The sequence below is a fragment of the Dipodomys spectabilis genome, unplaced genomic scaffold (assembly GCF_019054845.1).
Source record: "Dipodomys spectabilis isolate Male_0828 unplaced genomic scaffold, ASM1905484v1 ptg000076l, whole genome shotgun sequence".
In the NCBI taxonomy this organism is placed as follows: Eukaryota; Metazoa; Chordata; class Mammalia; order Rodentia; family Heteromyidae; genus Dipodomys; species Dipodomys spectabilis.
Window position 1 is genome coordinate 11,237,281 of NW_024870753.1, and position 22,184 is coordinate 11,259,464.

The 22,184-nt window shown below is 36.6% G+C and overlaps 1 pseudogene; it reads left to right on the forward strand.

Annotated features, from left to right (window-relative positions):
• Window positions 1-21,503: 21,503 nt before the first annotated feature.
• LOC122110430 lies at window positions 21,504-21,616 on the forward strand (annotated as a pseudogene).
• The last annotated feature ends 568 nt before the right edge of the window (window positions 21,617-22,184 follow it).

A 22,184-nucleotide genomic window follows, 5' to 3' on the forward strand; every position in this document is an offset into this window, starting at 1 on the left:
TAGTTGAGGTGACCATTGTTGCACTTGAACTCTGGATTAGGGATGTAGAGCATACAACAGCTATTTTCAAGTCATTAGAGCAAGACAGTGGAAGCTGAGACTGATTGTTATTAATAAACTGTGCTTCCTAAATTTCATGTAATGCACCTATTTTAGAATATCGCCGGTTATGTAAAATGAGTGTTTCCAGAAAAGTATCTACCATTTCATATGGATGTTTTAAAATAAACAGAGTATGTTGCCTCATCCAACATTCTCAGAAAAGTTGGAGCCAGCAGGGAGATATGGCTTATTCCCTAAAATTGGTACCCTCTGCTACCTGTCTAAGGCCCCTCCAGAGCAGCAATAACCACTCCTGACATGGGCCCTTTATTCTGAGAAAATTGAAGGCGAATTACCCACTTAATAAACTCCAGCCTGTTTGTGAACCTCCTTCATGCTTCTGTATCTTCTTGAAAATGCTGCCTCTGAAATCAGACAGTCGTCCACACACAGAGGATCTATCAACTTCAAACAGCAGGAAGGGGATCAAGATAGCCTTCAGAAAGCTGGTGCTGCTGTAAAATTTTAAGCACATCAACAACTTGAATCAGATGTTTCTTTGTAAGCTTTTGAGAGAAAATGAAAAGAGGGGCTTAATCTTAAATATTTTACATCGCTTACTACTCTGTGGACTCCCCATTCAGGTTTAACAATCCTTGACATCCATGTAAGGCTTTCCAGTATTTCTGATTCAGTAATGAAAGATGTTGCTCTAGTATCAGAACAAATTAAAATAATAAAAGTTGATCAGGTGATATTTAAAAAAAATCACTTCACAGGCTTTAGGAAATACACAGATTCAGGAAATCTCAGTTGAAAAGGAATTGAAAGGCACCAAAAATTAAAACAGACATTTAGTTAGCTGTTTGAGTTTTGCCCTTAGGTATAGCTACCCAAAGGTATACAAGCTGCATACAGTTTTCAACTCTTTCCTTACTACTTGGGAGAAAACTGAGAACAAATAAACCACTACCTAATATCACTTAATGCCATTCTTATAGCTCATGACCTGCCAACCTGCTAATAAGTCAAAAACCTTTTTGAGAATTTTCCTTAGCATATTAAAATGTACTAATGGAATTACTTAATATTTTATAAATGTTTAAAATGTTTTACTTTATATGCAAACCTTCTGATACACAAAATACAAGTCAAACTAAACATTCTTCCTACCACTTTTTTCAGAGTATTCAAGGAGTAGAATATGTCTTTGGAACTCAGCGGAACACATCACTGACAAACAATCTTATGCGGTTTCAAAGTGTTTTCTCAGATCTCTGTTAACCTCATGGACGACCTGTGGACAAGGTACCATATATGCATCACCTCTGGGCTTGGGAACCATGATTTGTTTAGTGTTTCCCAAAGAATTGTGTAATCTTAATACTGGTTTTTGCTGTTCCTGACTCATATTAAAGTGTCTGATTCTTATTCAATAATGTGCATTTAAATAGTAACAGCTCCATATGGTAACAGAAACGGAAAATATAACTAATCTTAAAGGCTATACTGAATGAGTCACTTTAAGAAGGGAAATAATTGCTCTGTTAGTAGGTTACAAACTACAAGAAATGATCAAAGATTATGAAATTGTATTTCTTCTCTGACACAGGGCTTTCAAGTCATGAAAGTATTAGCTTACATTGTGGTGTAATTTTTTTTCTTTTCATTAAACATTGGATTTTCCCACTTAGTCATTTCAAAATGTGTATTTACCATTGTTGCCACTGCTAGTTTCATACAATAAAAACTCCGAGGGACTGGAGGCAGGGCCCAGTTGGTAACGTGTCGGCCACTGAGCAAAGCATCAGGTACTAAGTTCCAGCCCCAGTCTCACAATGAAAGAAAAAGGGAAAAAACGAAATAAGAAAGAAAAGCTGAGAGTCAAATAGTTTATGATTATCTTTATTTTACTAAGATATTCTAACTTAAATAAAAATTATTTATACTACTATTTTCATTGAAAAGTGTAATAAGGCTTTGCTGAATAAAGGTTTGGTTTCTGCTTAATTTACTATCTTCATTTTCCGTAGGATTACTTTTATTTGTAGAACTTTTCCTCAAGTATTACTGAGCTAATAAATGTTATCCATACTCTAATTCATCAGAATATGTCTAGCCCTTTGTTCTTATGTACTTTATGAGTGTCATGATTGGTACAGTAGTAGAGAAAAATATTTTTATGCTTTGAATATTTTTGAAAATAGTTACAAATAATGTTACTCTGGATTAATATGCTTTATTATGTTTTACATAATTGTATTCTTATAAAAAGATAAAAATCAAAACATTTGCCACAATTGCAATAACTTCCTTCTTTCCTTCCTTTCTTTCCTTCCTTCTTCACTCCCTCCTCTCTCCTTTTCTTCTTTCCTTCCTACCACTCTTTTTGTCCCTCTTCCTTTTCTTCTTTCTTATTATCTTTCTGGCTTGACCTGCTTTGAGACTAATTAGAATTTCCTGTGTGAGAAATACCATGACAAAGACCACAGACTAGTCACTTAAAATTAATCTGCTAACAATTCTGGAGTCTAAGGTTAAGGCTGTTGCAAGTTTGGATTCCTCTAGATTGCTCTCATCCATCTTCAGATGCCCACCTCTGTGCTGTGCTTCTAGGTTATGTATATACTAGGGCCTCTAACTTTCTTTTCTTTAAGAAATACACCTATTGTGCTCACCAACATAACCTCATTTTATCATGACTGTTTACTAGAACCTGTCTCAGTGTAGTCTAAAATGCGGAATATGATTGCTCAACCCATGGATTTGACAGAATTCAGCCATATAAAAGTATGCATGTCATGAATGTAGTCTGTCTTTGGAAACATTTGCTATTTCTTCTGAGCAAGGCAGCATATCTCAATAGAAAAGGGGGATGTCTTTGAAGCTATGCTGCCTTACTTCAAACACTGCTCCACTACTATGTGTTCTGTCACTCTGGATGAGATGTTTAGTTCCTTGTTCCTATTTTCTTAATTTAATAACCTACCTGTTAGATTTGAAACACAGGACAATAGGTTTATTCGTATATCTCATTTAGAAGAACACCTGTGAGGCCCATTTCAGAGATCCAACCCTCCCTGGGGGCATCCAGCAGAGGCTTAAGTTTTAATGAAGTTAAACACTATAAAAAGTAGAATCCATTAACACAGCTGAGAAAGTTAATTCCATGTCAGTTCTTTGATGTATATATTCCTTGATGTTTGATTTCTCCCTTAAAATTACTTGAACTCTTAGGAAAATTCCTCCAATCATTGAGTGGCAGTTGTCAGATCTCTTCCCAGGTCTTGCTGAAGTGGAACTGCTAGCCAAGCCTTCTGGCAAAGAACTGAACTTTCCCCAAGACAATGCAGCTAGTTTAAGTCCGCCACTACCATTCTAAAGAACCTCTGACTCTAGACACCAAAAACAGCACAACTGTAGCCTGTCTGACTCCTCCTCCATTCATACTGTGCTATGCTTTAGAATGTATCAGTCCAAGACAAGCCTTGGTGAACTGGAGATTACCAGCTCACCAATAACCCTTTCACCAGAGCAAATATGGCAGGCAGCAGGGTGGGGATATTACCCTGGATGGCCTGTGATTGATGGAGATGAAGTTTGTGCTGGGATGCAATCATAACCCTCCTGGCCTGGTTATATAACCACATGTTTTGGTTCATGTTTTTTGCAAATTCTTCATTGTGATTAAGCGATTGCTTGTGCGTTTCATCATTCTAAGAGTACTGGTACTACCAGCAGCAGAGTTCTAATGGAAGCATTACTACAACTGTAGCAGTACTGGTTCATCCAGGGACAGAAGCCAGGAGTGGTCAGAAGATACAATGAAGATGTCAGAGAAGGTGAGGAACCCAGACTATACACATCAGAAGGCTGAAGCAGTGGGTAAGCTACCTTTCCAAGTCACTGCATGAATTCCAAGGAGCTTCCAGTCTTCAAGACCAAGGCTACAGACCTGATGCCCAACACTTGGTAACTGACATGAGCTGCTGCAGACTGCTGATAAATATTGCTATTACAGTTTCTGCTTGAGAATTTCACTTTCTGCTGATGTGCCTGTCCACTGGCTATTGGAATTCAGAGCAGTAAGCTTCTAACCTGGTTTTAAGGACTGGAGCTAAGTCTCTAGTTATCCAGGCTTGGAAATATGGAAGTCTCACTGAATCTTCTAATCCAGCCCTTAAACCTTTGGCACTCAAGAGCCCAAGAATGTTATTGTTGAAAGAACTCTACTTCACCTTCTCATGATTTCCATCCAAAGAGAGCTGGAGGACTCTAGCTAGATCACTGGTTATACCGCAAGATTCAATAATTCATAGGTAATATTTCATTTATCCTGCTTATTTCCTTTATGTAACACATATCAGAAAGAAGCCATAACATGCCAAATAAAAGTGAAGAAACATCTGTTTGCCACTATACAAAAGTGAAATTTGTATATGTTAAATATTATGTACATAATACATGTGCAATTTAATTTTCCTCTCATTACCAGCATTACCGTATCATTAATCATTGTAATCCTACGTTGAACTGCGTATAGTTTGATTTCTAGGAACCGAGAGAGAAGATACCTAAGTCCCTGCTAACTATGGCTGCAAAGGCTCAACTCTGTATTTACTAGCCAAGTTAACACATTTCATCTCCACATTTGATGAGGAGAATTTTCTAGAAAACAATGGTTCAAGAGGAACATGTGGTATCTTTCGACAGGCCAACATTGCATTGTGGTTTATACTATTCAGATGAAATTAATATTAAAGTTTAACCTTGAGGAAATTAATCTTAAAGTTTTAAGTATTAGAAATATAAGAAGTAGGAGGCTGCGAAGGTGGCTCAGTGGTAGAGCACTTGCCTCGCATGCATGAGGCCCTGGGTTCGATTCCTCAGCACCACATAAGCAAAAAGGAAAAAAAGCCGGAAGTGGCGCTGTGGCTCAAGTGGTAGAGCGCTAGCCTTGAGCTGAAGAGCTGAGGGACAGCGCCTAGGCCCAGAGTTCAGGTCCCACTACCAGAACCCTCCCCCCCAAAAAAAGGAAAAAATGAAATATAAGAAGTAGAATATCCATATACAATATTCAACAGTGAATTATGAGGGTTCCCAGAGACCTCTGAGTTCAGGGAAAGTTCTCAAGTCCAGCTGTCATAAATACTTGTGATGCTTCTTCAACACTCGGAGAAATGGCCTGGCCTTCATCTATGCTATCATGTCAGGTCTGTAAGGTACTCTCCTTCTATTCAGACAAATTATGGTGACAATTTCCATTTTTCACTAAGTAATTTTCTTATTTCCACTGTCATTGGAATTCACTTGAAAGGTAGAGAACAATCCCATATTTTTTACAAGAGAAATCCAATTTTTCCACCCTTTGCAGTATGACATCTGAGAGAGTTTTCTGTTTTTAACCATCAGCTATCTTAATAATTTATATATAACTATGGGTGAAAGTTTGCTGATGATCCTGAAAAGGAGCAAAGCCATGCTTCCTATTCCCCTTTATGACCTGACCTGACAAGGGAGTTGAAAAGGCAAGATTTACTGGCAGTGAAGAATAGCTATGAAATTCATGGGCTAAAGGAATTTGACTTATTTATTTAACTGAATTTGAAATGAAATATAGAGTACAGTGCAAGTGAGGGTCAGGAGGAAATTAAATAAGAGATTGGGAAGTGGAAATATTACCTGAGTTTGACTGAATATCAAATAAACACCATATGTATTTACCCAGTTCACTTGGGATTACTTTATTAAAGCAGCTTTCTATTTTCTAAAATGAATATTATTATTTTCCATTGGGAAGAGAAAGATGCTAAGAGGACTTTCTTATTAGAGCTTGAGGACACACTGAATTTGTGCCACCAAATAGTAAATTTATTGATCTTCCTAATCAAACTATTTTTCAACTTCATACTTTTGCTAAGTAGATATTTAGCAAGAAGTGTTTTTTCCTGCTAGTCTATGAAAATTATAATGTCCATACACAGCCCAAGATTTATTTATATATAAAAGGACAAAAGGAAACTATAGAAATTATTCATGAGTCAAGAACATAAACTACATTGGAGAAAGACATTCCTGAGACAGAAACCTAAATGTAATATGTAATTTTCCCATAAATATAACAATTATAGAAGATAGTACATAAGATGCAAAATAATGGTAAATTAATCAAAAATAAGCTTTGTAAACTGCAAACTCAAGTGTTTCTGCTAGAGGTTTAGAGGCATCAAAGCTTTAATGAATTTGTCACACTGCCTTCCGTATATGAAACAGAAAATACCAATGCTTTTCACCTTAAGCAGATACTTCCCCGGCTATTCCAACCTAATACTACTTTACTCAAGGATTTTTATATTTATAGTGTCCAAATCTCTTACAGATATATAAACGATGTTAGGCTTAAAAGATAACAGATTTTTACTTTAGAAATAACATATTGCTTATTGATAAACAACAAAATCTTAAATTCTTAAGATTTTTAAAAATGCATTTTACTATGCATGAAAGTCAACCAAGAATGTGTTCAGTTGGAAACTAGAAGAGTGAAACCTAAGTAAATTCAGAAGCTCCCCATACAACCAGAACCTTGGAGATCACCCCTGCCTCTGCATGGTTATGGCCAGAACCACATCACTCAATTAAAATGGTTCAAGTTTTACTGTCAACATAAGGGTAACCCAGCAAATGGAAACACGGAGTTTTACACTATTGTTGTTGTTGGTGGTGGTGTTACTGTTTTCCTTTGGGGTTTTTTTTTTTTACATTGTTGTTGGTGGGGGTGGTATTACTGTTTTTTCTTTGGATTATTTTTTTTTTTTACATTGCTGTTGGTTTGGTGGTGATGGTATTACTGTTTTTCCTTTGGGGTATTTTTCACATTGTTGTTGTTGTTGGTCGTGTTACTCTTTTTTCTTTGAGGTATTTTTTTTACATTGTTGTTGGTGGTGATGGTATTACTGTTTTTCCTTTGGGATACTTTTTTCTTTTTTATGGGGAAAGAAGTAGAGGCACACAAATGAAAGGAAGAAGGATAAACAAATGCAGCCATACATTTACCCAAATGATCACAAACAAGACCATACCAGCACAACTATGTTTACTGCAGCATTATTTACCATAGCTAAGATTTGGAATCAACCCAGATGCCCCTCAGTAGATGAATGAATCAAGAAAATGTAGTACACACACACACACACACACACACACACACACACACACATATACAACAATGGGAGTCTTGGTCTCCATCAGAAAGAATGACATCATCCCATTTGTTAGGAAATGGAAAGACTTGGAAAAAATTATATTAAGTCAAGTAAGCCAGGCCCAAAGAAACATAGGTCCTATGGTTTCCCTTACTTGCAATAACTAGTATATGTCTGGGACAAGTAGAAAAGGTCAAAAGCTATGTACATATGACCAGATAAGATAAAGTTAAGCGAAATGAACTTCAAGATAGGGACACAAGTGTTTTTTTTTTTCTTTCTTGCTATTGTTTCTAACGTATTTATAAGGTACCATGTGATTATTTTTGTTTGGGTTTTTTTTTTTACTGTATTTTTTTTGTGTCTTTTCTTTTTTGGTACTGGGGATCAAACCCAGGATGTTGCACTTGCTAGGCAAGTGCTTTGCCACTGAGCTACATCCCAGCCCCCATGTGATTATTTTTGTTGCTTTGTATGTTCCTCTTCCATGGTATAACCTCCGTTTTCACTGTATTTGATGTTGGTATAATTTGGGGAGGGGAAGGGAAAAACCAAAATGTTTAAATAGGGATACAGGTTGACCCATTGTAACAATGAGATCTATAAGACACTATGTTGAAAAACAAACTTTACAATTTACACAGGGAGAGGGAGGAGGGGGAGGGTAGTTGCAGAGGTGGGAGGGATGGGATGGTAGGGAAAAAATACTTGATAGGGAATGTCCTCATTACCTTCTCATGTAACTATAACCCCTCTGTACAGTATTTTCACAATGAAAAAAACATTAAAAATGCAGCCATAGTATTCTGTATACACTACGTGGAAATTGAACTATGCAATTTATGGTCAGACAGGAGGGAAAGTGAAGGATGGAGTGACAGTCTAAGAACTATACTCAATAGCTGACATGAAATGGTAACATCCTCTGAACAACACTTGAATAATAACAATAAAATCATATTTTAGAAAATGAAGGGTAACTCAAACTAAAACATATTGGAAGGTAAGTTAATCAGCTTCCTCTTCTGTATGTTTTCCCCCTTACATTCCCCATTTCAATGACTGCTTTAAATAAGGTTCTAAGCTAGAGGCCAGACTTCCACAGCTCCATATGTAAAGGGCAGAGAAAGGAGATCTATCATGACCCATTACCACAGTGGCTATGTATGAGCCAGTTGCTAGCCTGTGTTGATTTTGGTGGTTAAAAAAATAATTTATTTTCAACATGTTCCATGAACAATGAATATTAGGAAAATGTTTGAAAACCTTCTTTTGAAGAACTATAATCTACCCTTACCAAGCATAACATATGCTGTGTCCACGATGCCTACAAAATTAGGAAAACCACAAAAAGCATGAAACACATGCCCATTCTCAAAGCAAAAACAAAACACAAAAGAAGTGACTCAGATGCTGTAGTTATCAAACCCAATATTAAAGCAGTCCCTATAAGTAACAGTTTGTCAATATGCTGCAAACACCTGGAACCCAGAGTTGCTTATCTATCAGTGTCTAAAATATTCTAATCTTGCTCTGATGCTTCATAATCACAGGGCCCAATGTTGCCAAGTTCCTCTTTGCTTGCTTCTTTCCTGCGTTTTATGAACTAAAGTAACAACAACAATCTCTAATCCCTTTAGCCACCATCAAGGCTGAAAGAAAACTACTTAGAAGACAGTGAGAAAGGGTCCCACAGAACTATCAAACAGCAGGAGTAACACCCTAAGTCCCAGCTGCACTATAAAATAGAACTTGGGTCCATGAATCATCTGGGTCGAAATTCCATATGATCTTCCCATGAGAGCCACCTCTCTTCCCAGGGAACGCTAGCTCACTCTCTAAACTGCTCTACTCTGTTTCTTCACACACTGCCATTACGTCAACACTTAATTATCTGAAGGACTTAATAAACAATATCTTAACTTTAGAACCAAATTAATTCAAAGAGAAAGAAAATGGGTAAATCATGTGGAAGATCAAATTATCACATTCAATTTAATAAACAATATTGGAACTTGATTCATATTTTCAGTGCATTGAGTTTAATACTAATTTCCAGAATTATACAGATATTAATCTACTGACAGCTAACAACAAAGTTCCTTCTATTCTCTTCCCACCTATTTCTCAGTGCCTTCTTTGTGTCGTTTGTGTCATGCTCAACTTACATTAAGAACCCATTCTAACAGACCGCACCTTCTCTCTTGACTTCCTACCTTTTTTGTTAGTCTCAGTTTACATTATCTACTCGCCATTGTGTTCACCATCATAAACCAATTCCATTATGTATAATTTATATACTGTTCTGTTTTCATAGCTATGTATTATTCTCTCTTTGCTAAAATGAAGATCTATATTCTGCATTTCTGTACATCTAAACTGTGCATCTCTCAATAATAATTGGGAGTTTCCTTTAAACAGTACTGTTTTCAATTTACTTACTCATCAGGTATACTGAGTACAGCAGGAAATGCTCATTTCTATACAGGATGCCAACACCTAGCTCCACCTGATACACAGTTACTTTCTGTCGAAGATTTTTTTTCATCTTTGTCAAAATAGAATTCTTAAAAGAGTACATTTGACTTGTAAAAATTATACCAACATAGTTGTACACTATGAGTTACATGTTGATAAAAACTTATTAATGAATGCTGCAACAATGATCAAGTTCTCATGAATTATTTTGCTGTGGAATTTTAACTTCCTTCTTTTGGTGACCTCACTTGAATAATTACAGCATAAGCTTCTAGTGAGTATGAAAAGTGAACATGAAATTCAACTGTTTTAAAATATGCCCAAAGATACAGACCTATAGCCATCTAATCTTCAACAAGGGAGCTAAAAAAATAGAATGGAAGAAAGACAGCCTCTTCAGTAAATGTTGCTGGCAAAACTGGTTAACTACTTGTAGAAAACTAAACCTAGATCCTTATATATCACCCTGCACCAGAATCAACTCCAAATGGATCAAAGACCTCAGAGTCAAAGCAGACACTTTGAAAACATTACAAGATGGAATAGGAGAAACACTAGGTCTCCTTGGCACAGGCTGAAATTTTCTTATTAGAGACCCAGAAACACAACAAATCAAAGAAAGGTTGGACAAATGGGATTGCATGAAATTGCAGAGCTTCTGCATAGCAAAGGACATAGCTAGCAAGATCAATAGAAAGCCCACGGATTGGGAGAAGATCTTCACTAGCCATACAACGGACAAGGGTCTCATATCTAAAATATACCTGGAACTCAAAAAATTAAATCCTCCAACAACAAATCTTCAAAGAAACAACTGCCCAATAAATAAGTGGGCTAATGACTTAAAGAGAAACTTCTCGGGACTGGGAAGGTGGCTCAGTGGTAGAGCGCTTGTCTTGCATGCTTGAGGCCCTGGGTTTGATTCCTCAGTACCACATAAAAAGAAAAAAGCCGGAAGTGGCACTGTGGCTCAAGTGGTAGAGCACTAGCCTTGAGCTGAAGAGCTGAGGGACAGCGCCCAGGCCCAGAGTTCAGGCCCCACGACCGGACCCCAAAAAAAAAATTAAAAAAAAGAGAGAGAAACTTCTCTGAAGAGGAAAGAAGGATGGCCAATAGACACATGAAGAAATGCTCAACCTCTCTAGCCATAAAAGAAATGCAAATCAAAACAACATTGAGATACCACCTCACCCCAGTTAGAATGGCTATAATAAAGAACTCTAATAAAAACAAGTACTGGAGGGGATGTAGCCAGAAAGGAACCTTACTATATTGTTGGTGGGAGTGTAAACTTGTTCAACCACTTTGGAAAGTAGTATGGAGGTTCCTCAAAAGACTCCACATAGAGCTCCCCTAGGACCCAGCAATCCCACTTTTGGGCATTTACCCAAATGTTTACAAACAAGGCCACACTAAAGCTACCAGCACAACCATGTTTATTGCAGCATTATTTACCATAGCTAAGATATGGAACCAACCCAGATGCCCCTCAGTAGATGAATGGATCAAGAAAATGTGGTATATATACACAATGGAATTCTATGCCTCCATCAGAAAGAATGACATTGCCCCATTTGTTAGGAAATGGAAAGACCTGGAAAAAAGTATATTAAGTGAAGTAAGCCAGGCCCAAAGAAACATAGGTCCCATGGTTTCCCTTAGTTGCAATATCTAGTATATGTCTGAGACGAGCAGAAAAGGTCAGATAAGTTGGTGTTAGGTGAAATGAGCCCCACGGTAAGTATTCAAATGGTTTTTCTTTCTTGCTATTGTTTCTAACACATTTATAAGATGATTTCTTTGTTGCTTTGTATGTCCCTCTCCCACGGTACAACCCCTGCTTTCACTGTATTTGATGTTGGTATAATATGTGGAGGGGAAGGGAAAAAACAAATTGTTTAAATAGTGATACAGGTGGACCCACTGCATCAATGAGTGTACAAATCATTATGTTGAAAAACGAACTTTACAACTTTGGCAGGGAGGGAGGGTAAGAGGGGGCAGGTGGAAGGGGGGGGGTGATGGGAAGTGATGGGAAGAGGAAACAAAGGAGGAGGCAACAATGCTTGATAAGAAATGTACTCATTACTTTGCCCATGTAATTGTAACCCCTCTGTAAGGTATTTTCACACACAAAAAAAAATATGCCAAAAATTTCTTCCTAGTGTTTTATAATGTGAACAAAGGTTCAAAATTATAAGCATAAAAATCTCTTCAACAGAATTGAGCAAGAATATAAATATATACATTTAGTGTACTTGGGCTATAATTATGGATTATGAATTACTTAGTTTTAATTTTAAACTGTAAAAAATTATGTAATAATTTTAAATCAAACTTGTATATCAATACCTATGATACGAAGATTTACTGATATAGCAACAGAGTAGGTGACAAAAATACTGTAATTACAAATGATTCAAACACCAAGTTGTCCTTGAAAATCATTCCAAATTATGGAAATAAAGTATACAATTAAATCTATGGTAGTATCTACTATATTTTGTTCCTATCATACACAATAATTGAGATAATTTTATTTATTTACAAAGAAGTAATTTACAAATGAATGACAACACTAATGAAATATTAAAACACATAAGCTGGATTTAAGACAGATTACACAGTAAAATAAGTGTATCACATAACATCAATTAAAATTCATAAAATGATCAAGCAATGAGAGTGAAACAGAACATGGAAGAAATGGTGACTGAAAGCCAAATGGATCCTTGAAATCCTACACCTTGTTTTAAGAATGGTCCAAAGATTTGTCACTATGCTATTTCATGGTCATTGTCTTTGTTGTTTATAGTTTTCTACTATAACTCCAATGTTATATATTCCTTTCTAAAAATTTTTGTAAACTCAACACCATTCTGTTCTTTTATTTGGGACAAGCAAACAGATATATAAACAAAAAATGTTGACTGGAACTTCATGCTGGACTAGGATGGAGACGATCTTTATTCTCCCCAGGTGCTGTGTTTTCTGCCCTGAAATTTGACACAGGGAGAACCGAGGCAAAAGTACAGAACTGAAGTCCTCTAAGTCTATCTGGTAAGAGTACAGAACTGAAAACTCCATGTCTATCTGAAAAGAGTACTGGACTGAGTCCTCCATGTCTATCTGGAAAGAGTACAGAACTGAGTCCTCTGTGTCTATCTGGAAAGAGTACTGGATTAAGTCCTCTGTGTCTATCTGGAAAGAGTACTGGATAAGTCCTCTGTGTTTATGTGAAAAGAGTACTGGACTGAGTCTTCCAGGTCTATCTAGAAAGGGTACAGGGCCAAGTCCTCTATGTAAGAATTCCTGGCATTAATCTATGGTATAATAATCTGTCAATTTGTTTTTTTTGCTCTAGTAGTGCTTCTAAACCAGTAGATACAAAATTGAGAAGTAAATGCTACTTTTGAGCCCATTTGGGGCTCAAAAATTAGAAAAATTCAGCAACATTAGCAAACAAACCAAATAGAATCTAGTAGTGCTGAAAGCTGTGGAGTTTCAGAGTGGGAAGAAAGAATTTGAAGATGTGGAGAACATTTACTCAGTTTCTCCAACGTAATCTTCATTTTCCACTTTGTAATTCCCTTTAATGTATTCTATGCTTCTCTAGATGTGAATGAATCTCTAAGATTTAATGGTCAATTAAGAAAAACGGTAGTCATTTGTTAAATACTATGTTTCATAGTCTTCTAGGCTTACCAATTGAGAATTAAAATCTAAACATTACGAGTACAATTGACCAGAGTATTAAATAAGTCATAGAAAAAGAAATGATTGAAGATTAAAACTTTACTGAAAGTATTGTTTTTGTCCTAAATTCCACTTTAAATAATTTTCAGTCTTCATTATTTGATGATTCTTTTAACTTAACAGTTTACACTTTCCTAATTGGGAATATTTGCTTTTAAAGAATGACATCGCCCCATTTGCTAGGAAATGGAAAGACTTGGAAAAAATTCTATTAAGTGAAGTAAGCCTTGCCCAAAGAAACATAGATCCCATGGTTTCCCTTATTTGCAATAACTAGTATATGTCTAGGACAAGCAGAAAAGGTCAAAAGCTATGTACATATGACCAGATAAGATGAAGTTAAGTGAAATGAACCGCAAGATAGGGATGCAAGTGGTTTTTTTTCTTTCTTGCTATTGTTTTTAACATATTTAAAATGTACTATGTGATTTTTTTGTTTCTCATGTATGTTCTTCTCCATTGGTATAACCCCTGTTTTACTGTATTTGATGTCAGTGCCCTGCATCTTGTATACACATTTTTTTAATTTGGAGAGGGGAAGTGAAATAACAAAATGCTGAAATAAGTATACAGGTTTACCCACTGTAACAATGAGATGTACAAGACACTATGTTGAAAACGAACTTTACAATTTGGAGGGAGGGAGGAGTTGGAGAGGTGGGGAAGGAAGAGATGGTAGGGAAAAAACAAAGGAGGAGGTAACAATGCTTGATAGAAAATGTACTCATTACCTTACTCATGTAGCTATAACCCCTTTGTACAGTTTTTACAATAAAAAACATATTTAAAAAAACTATACCAGGCACTGGTGGCTGACACCAGTTACTCAGTTACTCAGGAGTCGGAAATAGCAGAATCAGGGTTCAAAGCCAGCTCAGGCAGGAAAATCCAAGAGACTAGCCATTCAGAAGTCTGAAATCTGAGGATCAGGGTTCAAAGCCAGCTCAGGCAGGAAAATCCAAGAGACTCTTATTTCCAATTAACAATAAAAAGCCAGAAGCAGAGCTGTGGCTCACGTCTTGAGCAGAAAAGCTCTAGGATAGCATCCAGGCCAGAGTTTTAAGTATATATATATAAATACATATATATACACACACACACACACACACACACACACACACACACACACACACACACACACGAGAGCTGGGTGCTGGTGGCTCATGCCTGTAATCCTAGTTACTTAGGAGGCTGAGATCTGAGGATCACAGTTCAAAGCCAGCCTGGGCAGGAAACTCCATGAGACTCTTATCTCCAAAAAACTGCTGGAAAACCAGAAGTGGTGCTGTGGCTCAAGCGGTAGAGTGCCCTCCTTGAGCTGAAGAACGCAGGGAAAACACCAGGCCCAGAGTTCAAGCTCCACGACCAACAAAAAGAAAAACAAAAAAAAAACCATAAGAATAAATAAATAAATTGCAATAACTAGTATTTGTCTGAGACAAGCAGAAATGAGCCAGATAAGTTGATGTTAGGTGAAATGAACCCCAAGATAAGGACTCAAATGGTTTTTCTTTCTTGCTATTGTTTCTAACATATTTATAAGATGATTTTTTTTGTTGCTTTGTATGTCCCTCCCCCATGGTATATCCCCTGTTTTCACTGTATTTTATGTTGGTATAATTTGGGGAGAGGAAGGGAAAAAAGAAATTGTTTAAATAGGGATACAGGTGGACCCACTGAAACAATGAAATGTACAAGATGCTATGTCATAAAATGAACTTTACAACTTTGGTGTGTGGGAGCGGGGTAGATGGGAAGGCAGGGATGGTAAGGGGAAACAAAGGAGGAGGCAACAATGCTTGATGAGAAATGTACTCATTACCTTGCTTCTGTAATTGTAACCCCTCTGTATGGTATTTTCACAATAAAAAAATTATTAATAAAATTTTTTTGAAACATCAAGCATATTGTGAAGGAAATAAAAGTTTTTGTCAGATATGATAGAAAAAAATAAAATAAAAATTTAAAAAAATAAATCAAAGTAAACTGGGGGTAACTGTTCAAAAAGAAATGTAATCATTTTCTTACTTATGTAACTGTAATCCCTCTGTACATCACTTTTACATAAATTTTTTAAAAATCATAAGAATAAATTTAATTTTTACATGATTTTGTGAAACATTTCACATAAATAAAAGGCAAAGTTCAAGTGAAAGTGTTATGGAGCAATGACCAAATCATCCCCTAAATTTTACATTTCACCAGTGATGCAGTTTGTCTTAATGTTGAAGAACATGCTCACAAGTGTCGGGAACAGGTGTCCCAGGGCTGGAAATGTCTTTGGCAGTAAGCCTGGCACCTCTGATAGACAGATTTTGTGTTGGTTGTTCTGTTTTGTTTCAGGTTTTGTTTCGGTGTTTAATGTCAAATAAATATTCTCAATACAGTCTCACTTCCAGCAGAGAACAGTGCCATCTTTCAGTTTTTTCCCTGAAACCTCATTTGCAGAATTTTGCTTTAGGAGCCCAGTTTCTGGCTACAGTCAGAAGCAATCATCTGGGATAGTCCCTCCTAGGAAAGGCTGTTTGCCTGTGCTTTTCCTCACCCCACAGTTCTTGCTGCTGCTTTAAAGGCTTACCATAAACCATTCCAGCAGGAGGCTGATTAAATGTAGATGCTCCACATTTAACAAATGGCAGCATATGACTGTCTTTTAAACCATGAATAAAGCAGCAGGCAGATTCGCATTTTTCACACTGAAGTATGGTGTGTCCATTCTGAAGGGGCACATTTTGGAGTCAGCTATCCAGCTGATGCTGTCAAGTAGGTGGGCACAGGAGGACTCAATGCTTCAGTCTGGTGATTTTTAATTCAGACCGGTGACATGATCAGATTCTATTGCCACAATCTGCTGCCTCTGTTATTTGAAGAAACTGCTTGATTTCTTAAACACCTTCACCTAAAGAATGGAAATGCTAGTAAACTCTTGTTTACGGACTTGTAGACATTACGAATTGAGGCAATTCACACAACACTGACAACACGGCTTTTTTCAGTTCACTTCTGTCAGTCAGCATTATTCCCCTGATAATGTTACAGTTCTTTCCTGTTTTGTCTCTTAGAAGTTTTTATCTTCACTTCATTTCATTTTATGGGCCATAGATTCTCAGATTACTTAAAACCCATCATGGGAAACTAGTCTACTGAAAATGTAGATAAGCCCATCCTATATCATGCAAGCACAGCCCATAAATTACTGCTGTGCTGTTGATTTTTGCATTCATGCTGGCTTGCTAGACAAACCTTTATCTTCTTAAACTGTCTGGGCACACTGAAAAATACTACAGTGTCTTTCAAATCCAAGATCTATGACTTCCTGAGTGTCAGTCTGTATAAGCTTTCACCAATACTGCTGAGTTTACTGTTCAGCTCTCACTGCAGTGGAAAGTTTATCACAATTATCTTCAAGTAGCTTCAGAACTAAATGAACAATAGCAAAACTCTAGCTTAATTCTTGACATATTCAGACCTTGGGCAGATACACATTGGAATAATCTTTGATTGACATAAGGAGCATTGCTACACGTGTCAACATTCATGAGAAGTTTCCATGTAAACTCCAGAAATGTAATGATTCAACAACCCTTCTTTAAACTGTATGAATATATTTTTCTAGCACAATCGCCTTCATTCTTTGATGGAGAAGATTTTTTGACATTGTTACTTTATTTGACTACTATTAAAAGATGTTTTTTCTGATGAAGGCATAGAATTCCATTGTGTATTTTGTTAGAAAATGGGAAGACTTGGAAAAAATTATATTAAGTGAAGTAAGCCAGGCCCAGGTCCCATGGTCTCCCTTATTTGCAATAACTAGTATATGTCTGAGTCAAGCAGAAAAGGTCAGGTAAGTTGATGTTAGGGAAATGAACCCTAAGATATGTATTCAAATGTTTTTTTCTTTCATGTGATTGTTTCTAACACATTTATAAGATTATTTCTTTGTTGCCTTGTATGTCCCTCCCCCACAGTATAACCCCTGCTTTCACTGTATTTGATGTTATAATTTGTGGAGGGGAAGGGAAAAAACATATCATTTAAATAGGGATACAGGTAGACCCATTGCAACAATGAGATGTACAAGTCGTTATGTCAAAAACGAACTTTACAACTTTGGTAGGGGGGAGGAGGGCTGGGGGGGGGGGAGATGGGATGGGAAGGGGAAACAAAGGAGGAGGCTACAATGTTTGATAAGAAATGTACTCATTATCTTGCCTCTGTACAGTATTTTTCCACATAAAAAAATAGGTAGTGCTGATAGTCAAACCCAGTACCCTGCACATGCTAGGCAAAGTCTTTATTGCTGAACCAGATTCAATCACAAATGTTCATAATATAGATGTTATACATGCATACTTACATAACTGTACTGTCTCATTTTATCCTTTATCCACCCCTAATCTACTATATGCTGCTAACACCTGGTGATTATTTTGTGAGAAAAGGTAAGCTGAACAACTATATTCTCGTGAGTATCATCCCTGTGATGTGAAAACCCAACAGTAACTTCAATACCTAAGAAAAGGGCCAGAACCCTGGTGGTTTCTCAGAAGCCCCTTCGGATGACTCCACCTATTGTGGACAGTGCCCTGTCCCACAGCATCTTCTCCCTGGTTTCTTGCACAGAGGTTCCTTTTATTACCTTGTATTCCTTTCCATTATGAAGCCTGCAGGTGCACAGAATTCCATTTTGAGAGGGACTCAACCAGCCTATCCAGCATACCTTCTGTTAATCTGTCTTACAAAACTCACCAACCTTGACTTGGGCTTCCTCGATTTTTTTCTTAAATTTTTGTAACTAATGAAGTATTACCACACATAAGGCCTTGAGTTCAATCCCCACTATTGCAAAAAAAAAAAAAAAGATCATAAACAAATGGAAAATGCATTTAAATTTGTAATGATCATTTTGCTTTATGACTTTCTTCTTTATTGTCTTTCTCTTCTAACCAAATGCTACTGTTTGATGCTCAATGTCCTCACACAGGTCCATTCATTAAAAGCTTGGTGCTCTGGGTATGTTACTGGGAAGGGATGGACTCTGTGAAAACTGAGACACAGTATTAGGTCCTTAACCATGGCAGATGGTAAGACCTTGTCTTCTTTCTCTTCTTTGAGGATGGTGAGACCTTAGACCTCTTTCTCTCTTTAATCTTTGATGTTTCTAGTATAGCAATCATATGGCATAGTTATTGACTATATTATTGTCCACAAATGTGTGATTAAGACAACTTTTGTGGTCCAAAGCAACTAACATCTTGTTTAATAATTTGGAGGTTAGTTATCTTTTGACAAAGAAAATTTCATTCATTTCACATGTGAGTCTTCTTAAATATGATCTAGAGTTAAAATATAATAAAAGCCATTTGAGATCAAGAAATTTTATCAACATGTTCCTCTCAACCACTTTGAATTAAAAATATACCCTCATATATAAAAACACAAAGTTTCCACACTGTTTTATACCTAAGAGTATATTATTCATGTGATATACTTCATTCTTATGCAAAAACTAATTATGCCAATATATCCTTGTGATTTATATAATTTATGTATGTCTTTCCACAGCATACTAATTACATCTGAAATGTTCTCAAAACTTTAAAAGTAAGACTTGTTTTTCTGATTCTTGTTTTTCTGTTCTCTTTAGGAGGTACTAATCTAATCTTGTTGAGTCCTGAGAACTTCCCTCAAGACACTTTCCTACAGCATCAAGGTATCCAAACCACAACAGTTGAGGTGGGTCACTCTTATTCTTGTATAATGAAGACAAATGATGGTATAACCAAAATTATTTAGATTGGATTGATAACATTTCAACTTACACAAAGCTTTTAGCCTACTATTATCCTTGCTTTTTCCAATTTAAATGCATTAACTCCAAAGGCTGATTTTAAATTGAACATTTAAATTAATGTATTGTCAATTTGTTGTTATGCTAAAGGAAGAAAAATTAAGTATAAATACAGATGTGGAGAAATAATGACATATTTCTTATTAGCTATTTGAGTCCAAATATCCTATGCCATTATCCATGTTGCAGTTACTACGTAAACCTAATGACATCTGAAAACAGTGTTGGTAAAGCCCACTAACAACATGTTCGTTTTTAAAGCTAAAGTAAATTGTTGTTCAAAAAAACCAATATTACCATGTATGACTGACTTGGTATGCACCTAGTACCTCTGATCAATTTAGCTATAAAAGAAAGAAGAGAAGGAAGTATAACGATGCTTATTAACATCAAGCCTATGCTGAAGTTATTTTCTTTTGGCTATTCAACTTCACCTTAAATGAAACATGAGGCTAATGGGTGACGTGCTACTTAAACATGAAGGAGCTACAAAAAAAAAATGGTTCCTCTATACTTTTTTTCTGTGAAGAATTTAAGGGACATCTAGAAACAAGTGGTGAGCCTAATTTTTTCCTCCCATTGACTTAAGATGTCCTTAAGGAAAAAAGGGATGTCACTACCTTTTTTCTGGTTTGTAATCTTACTCATTAACCTCTACAACTGGAGTTAAAGGAATACAGCATATGCTGGGTGACCTTGAAATGCAATACATTGCCTAAACTGAAAGAGATATGTTCCCCACTGTGCACAGATTCTAACAGTCTTCTATCTCACTTCTTGGGAAAGATAAAAGGACAGATGCAAAAACAGCCTCACTGTATTTTGTTCTCATCAACACTTGTATTTTTCACTAGTGTCTAGCTACAATACAAACTAGGCTATAGGGGAAATGCTTACTGTGAAAGAACAAACGCTCTCTTCATAAATGTGTTGATAGAGAAATATTTAAGCTGTCAATCCCAAGCATTTTGTCATGTTGGTAGAGCTCAACACAGACCTCACCTGTGACAGGTAAGCACTTTGTCCTAGAGCCAGTCTCTACCCATGTCTATGAAATCTGAGCTTGACTTCTGTTAGAGTAGAATTATTGGCACACTCCTTTCTGAAGGGAAGAGCAGCTGTAGGTCATCAGATCTATACATTGTCACTCCACACAAGTCATGTCCATTACATCTTTGCCTCAGAGCACTCCACGTAATCAATTAATTTTGACACAAGCGTTCCTTTAATGCCTGTATATTTTGTCATTCTCTCTGTGCACTGAAATCCAAATATTTTGCTCCAACATCTCAATATTTTGCTTGCTTATTAAGGGATGTTAAAACAGGACACAATGGATTTATAGATATTCCTTTCTGTAGGGATCATTTGCATTTCTATGTCTCATACTAGAATACTTGATTTCCATATATCTCCTTCCTCCCATACTTTAGAAACCATAAAGGCAAGCATCACACCAAGTGCAGGCTCTGCTTTTGTTAGCTGTACCTCAAATCTCCTAGTGTCTTGCCTATACAGATCTTAAGTACATCGGAATGAATCTAACAGTGAAACTATCTATTTGGGCCAAACATGATCATTTACATGTACAAAATTCTTATACTAAGAGGTATTACATAGTAATTGTTCCTAGACCAGATGCTACAAGAAGCATCCTTAGAAACAATAATGGGAACTGCGAGGGGGTTACTCAAGCTTCTCATGACATTGAAGAAGGAGAGCCAGAGGCCACCTCCTTTTTCCTCAAACCCATGCTTTATTTCCATGACTAGTTCTGAGTTCCCACTTCTATGCTAACCTTTTCCTCCCTGAAATATAATTTTATATCACTCCCAGATGAATTTTATGAACCCTTTTATGTGATACATTAACCACTGCTTTACATTCTCACAAATATTCCCAAAGTGTTCCTAAAATATTCAAATCCATTAGCAAAACACATAGTATCCTCTTATATTTTCTCTTTTCCATCTCCATGCTTTTCTCTCTAAAGTTTTCCATTCACTATAAATACCTTGCCAGGCCTGGCACAAGTAGCTCATATCTGTAATCCTAGCTAGCCAGAAAACTGATTCTGGGGAACTTGGTTTGAAGCCAGATCAAGCAGGAAACTCCTTGAGACTCTGATCTCCAAATAGCCATCAAAAAGACAGACGTATATGGCCTCCGGGTGCTTACCACAGGCTGTGTTCTTACACTGACTGTATAGAAAGTAAACCTACCCCATATACACCTCAGCCCAGGTCTGTGCCTAGTCTGTATTGTGAATGGGGAGACAAGGGGAAAAAAAAGCCAGAAGTGGAGATGGGAGTCAAGTGATAGAATAGCCACCTTGGGCAAAAAAGCTCAGGGACAGTGCCCAGGCCCTGAGTTCAAGACCCAGTACTTGATTAATATAATCCTTCTGTCTTGCCAATCCTGTGTCTAGAGTGCAGTTTCCTTTACTTCCTTGTGTCATCTTTCCAAACTAAAATTATGCCAAGTCTTCCAAAAAATCATTTCTTCCTGACTTTTCTTTGTATTTCCATACCAAATCCTTAACTATCTCTACCAGTGGGCTGGCTTTAAGCTCCCTGAAATTAAAAATAGAGCCTCAATCATAATGGAAAAGAACATTACTTGTTACTCTGCTATACATATTTTTGATTACTGATACATATCTATTTATAGATGGGACTTGTAACAGGAAATAAACAGTGAACCAAGAAAGGTTTGGAAAACCATAGGATAGGGCAAATTATTACAGTTTATTTCTATACCCCCTTTTTCCCCAGTCATTTACTGAAACTAAATTCTGAGTTCTAAGTTTCTGTAAGAGATAGTTGCATTCCAATGCATTCTTTTCCATC